The sequence below is a fragment of the Dermacentor silvarum genome, chromosome 2, assembly GCF_013339745.2.
Source record: "Dermacentor silvarum isolate Dsil-2018 chromosome 2, BIME_Dsil_1.4, whole genome shotgun sequence".
Lineage (NCBI taxonomy): Eukaryota > Metazoa > Arthropoda > Arachnida > Ixodida > Ixodidae > Dermacentor > Dermacentor silvarum.
The window spans coordinates 48,487,326-48,491,778 of NC_051155.1; the positions used below are offsets into that span (position 1 = coordinate 48,487,326).

The 4,453-nt window shown below is 44.3% G+C and overlaps 1 long non-coding RNA gene across 1 annotated transcript; it reads left to right on the forward strand.

Annotated features, from left to right (window-relative positions):
- Window positions 1-336: 336 nt before the first annotated feature.
- On the forward strand, window positions 337-1,435 carry LOC125943628 (uncharacterized). Its single transcript, XR_007465805.1, has 3 exons — window positions 337-853; window positions 984-1,049; window positions 1,367-1,435. It is a non-coding gene; the product is annotated as an uncharacterized LOC125943628 (long non-coding RNA).
- Window positions 1,436-4,453: the final 3,018 nt, after the last annotated feature.

The following is a 4,453-nucleotide window of genomic DNA, read 5'->3' on the forward strand; positions in this document are numbered from 1 at the left end:
CCAACAGAACCTGACTGGAAGAAAGTGTGGCTGCACAGAATTGGACGGTAAGACCGTCGGCAGCTGCACGACTATGCGAGGTAAGTAACGCGACACAAAGGCGCAAGAAAAAGCGTACGCGTGCATGTGCCGAGCTGCGATAGTATTTCATTCGTGCGCGCTGATTTTGATGGCCCACATTTGTAGAGATTATTCATCTTAGTGCATTATGAACCCTCTGACGTAGGTCATGCAGTACGAGCCTAGCATGCAAGTAAATAGAGCGACGGAAGCGCCACAACTCGCCGACAAATATCCTCATTGTGTTGCATGAGATAAAAATTTGTCCACCGCCGTGGTATAGTAGTTACGGTGGTTACGATGCTCGGCTGCTGACCGGAAAGACGCGGTGCGATCTCGACCGCGGCGGTCGCATTTTCGATGGAGGCGAAAATGCTAGAGGCCCGTCTACTGCGCGGATTCAGTGCAAGTAATAGAACCCCAGGTAGTCGAAATTACCGGAGCCCTCCACTACGGCGTGCCTCTTAATTATATCGTTGTTTTGGCACGTAAAACCCCAGCAATTACTATTATTATTATAGCGATAAAAGTTCATAAATTTCAGCAGTGAGTTCTATTTTTAGACTTCTCTATACCTGCACGCGTTGTTATCTTCGCTTTACAACATGTTCAGAAAGTCATTTCCAACTCTGCTACAGGACCATTTCACGGAAGACCAGTTTGAACCGATTATTCTCAAGAATACCGGTGAAAAAAAAGCTAAGGCCATTTGCGACGCCAAGCATCTTTTTGCATCGACCAGTTGCAAAGCCACGCAAGCCACCCCCTAAAAGAACAAGAGTGGACAGTACTGGTATGCTCATGGTGTTCAATAGGACTAATGATTTTGAATGCTATTCACAGCCTTCAAGTCAAATTCGATTATTGCAATGAAAACAATCCTTGAGTTATCATTTGTCATTATGTTCATGTATCCTACCCAGATGGCCCCAAAGTCAAGAAAAACACACAGGTCGATGTCGAACCCCAGCCAGTGGACCCCGAGAATTGTAAGTTTCTCCCATCTGTGAGCTCCGACCTTTCCACCAGCTGGTAATTTGTATACTTATGCTCTTCAAGTGTTCACATATAGATGAGATAGGTTGTGCAGACAGCACAGAGATATCTTATATTTCGTAATTTACAATCTTTTTTATGTTGCAATATATGGTATAAACTTACTTTCATGTTTAATAAAGCTGTGCCAACAGCTGATCCAAGCACACAGGCAGTGATTTTGTGTGGGCCAAAGCATGCATATTCCCCATGTGAGATAACAATGCCTCCCTACATTGCTGGTTGTCACCTTGCTATGTGCTCCACGCAGATGTTCCTGATATGCAACCAGACACGCAGATTCCTGTCCCATTCCAGCCAGTAAATACAGAGGCTGGTGAGCTAAACAGTTTTGTTCGAATTTTGTAGTGTGCCATCATTCAATGCCTCATTTGTACATAGCTTCATACCTACGCAAGCTGACGCTACCTTTCTTTTAATGCAAGTTTTCATGTTGCAAGGAGGTTGAGCTCCTTTGTTTTGTAAATAGCAATACGTTATACCCGTAATCGCACTGATTTGCGTACAACTCGTGCAAAGTGAGAGAAAATGAACTGCATGAAGGGAAAAAAAACATGCAGGAATGTTACATATTCCTGTGCTTATCTAATGTTTCTGTGTTGAGCCTCCCTGCTTTCATGCAGTTCATTTGCTGTCAGCAGTGCATTCTTAACCATGCTATTTAAAACTAGTGGAGATAGCACACTGATACAGAATACACATACAGAGTACAGCAAACAGGCTGTTCCGTGCATGCATTTTCTGTATCAGCGTGACACCTTCAATATAAAGCACCACCTAGCCCCGCTCTTGCCTGTTTAGCATTGCCAACTGCTTTAGACCAAATTTCAGTGCACTATTGCAGGTCAGTTGATACAAGCAGCTCTACAGAAGAGGGTTGCGCAGCTTGAAGCTGAACTTCAGGCGACGCGACGGAAGCTTCAACTTGCCCAGAGGCAGCGGTTGCAGGCACTAACTGCAAATAAGCGCCTTGTCGCAGGACTAAACAAATACTTGAATGAAGACCAAGTTAAATGTCTGAAGATGGCAACAATGCGGGGAACTCGATGGGCTAAGAAGACTGTTATAAAGGCATTGAAAATGAGACTTTCCTGTGGAGCACGTGGCTATGACTCAGTCAGGGAGCTTGGACAACCTCTGCTAACAGAACGCACCCTACATCGTCACTTGGAAGGGTACAAGTTCACACCAGGTTTGCTGGAGGACATCATGGAGTCTCTCGCACTAAAGGTAAGTAGATAGACAGGTGCCCATGACCCTTGACCTGTCTTGTTACCAGAGCAGCGCTGTTTGCATCGCCTAACTAAACCATTCCACTGCCTAGGTTAGCCTCATGCCACCAGAGGAGCGGCACGCCACTTTAATGCTCGATGAGATGCAGCTTGCACCAGGCTTGGTGTACAACCCATCCTCAGGAACAGTGCTTGGAGCCCCAACTATACTGCTTGCAGATGCAACACTGCCACCCGACTGTTGGGCCACTCATGGGCTGGTATTTATGCTCGGTGGCATAACAACCCGCTGGAAGCAAACAGTTGCTTACCATTTGACTGGAAATTCATTCCATGCCAAAACAGTTAAGGATATAATCATTCTTATCATAAAAGCATGTGAGGCAATTTCCCTGAAAGTAGATGTTGTGGTGACAGACATGGGAGGGGGGAACCAAGCCGTCTGGAAACTGTTTGGTATAATTGTAGGGAAGCACAGCAAGCCTAAAACCTGGTGTCCCCACCCATGTGATGCATCTAGGCAACTTTTTTTTTCATGGCTGACGTTCCTCATCTCCTTAAGAACTTGAGGAGCCACTTAACTAAGGACCAGAAGATATACTTGCCCGAAGAAGTAGTGAAAAAAAAAACAATCTGCCAGGAAACGAAATATCCATCGAGCCTATAAAGAAGCTTGTCGAGATAGACAGCAATGCAGAGCTAAAGCTAGCTCCCCACCTGAAGCCTTTTTCAGTTGACCCCAGCCATTATGATAAGATGAAGGTGGGGCCAGCATTCAGCCTTATCAACAGCGACACTGCTGCTGCATTGCGCTTGCTTGTGGATAATGGAACATTAGATAAATCAGCCTTAACAACTGCATGGTTTCTTGCGATGATGTTTCGATGGTTCCAACTCATGACTTCCAGAACAACAAAGCTGGCTTTAAGCCATTTTGATGATGTTGAGTATGGAAAGGCCCTTCAGTTTCTTGAAGAAAGAATTGCACTTTTCGAAAAAATATGTATTGGTAATGAAAAAAAGCCACCTGGAAACTAGTGCAGACTGGTGTTATCCTAGCAACAACATCAGTGTTGCTACTGCAGGCACTGTTTCTTGAAAAATACAGCTTCAAGTTTCTGCTCCTGAGCAGGTTCAGCCAAGATGCCCTAGAGAATCTTTTCTCTACACTAAGGTGTAAGAGCCCGGTGCCTCGTGTACTTGAATTCAAGTTTTCACTTCGAGCTGCTACGATGGCCCAGTTTCTGAGGCCTAGTAAGCACGGCAGCTACACTAAAGAAGACTGCTTTCTCTTAACTGGCATGGCTGATGACAACAAATCAAATGAAAGCAAAATGTATGTTGTTCGTCCGTCTGACCTCCTTGATATTGAAGATTCAGAACATGAATCCTTGGAGTACCTTGCTGGTTATGTTGTTGCACAAGTGAAGAAGGTAACTCCTGCCAAGCATGTGTTGAAGCGATCACAAGCTCATCCGAGGGCAACAAGCTCACAATGCTGAAGTGCTACAACAAAGAGAACCCGGCACTAACAGTCCCATCACCAGCTGTTTTGCAGTTATTAGAGACTGCTGAAAATTATGTGCGCTTAAATGAAGATGCATTGATTGCAAACAGAGTGTCTGCATCTAAACTTCAGAGCACCATTCAAAGTTCCCTGTACTTGGGCAATTGCTTCCCTACATGCCACTGCATATCGGACAAACTCCTTGCCACGTTTTTAAGAACTAGAATCTCAATTCTCGTGAAAAAGAAAAATCATCTTCTTATGGCAAAAAGTCAAAGCTCACAGAAGTGTGGCAGCCGAAGCATTGGAATGCATGTTGCTGCAGATAGCATTAGGTAGTACTGGTAGAAAAGTTTGATGTGTAAAATGTATGGTGTCTCTTGTACTACAGTAAGTGTGGCTGTTCTTTGTTTTTGCATTTTAATAGTTATTTAAGCTACCGTTACCGTTCAGTGCCAGCATCATGTTATATCTTTTTGTTCACTTGGAAGCACATCCTAACTGTATTTTGTGCATTGCATGTGTAATTAAATATACTAGTAAGTACCTGCATTACTTTGTACTTTGCATTGTGTTTGGCATCGGCCGCAGCTTTTTT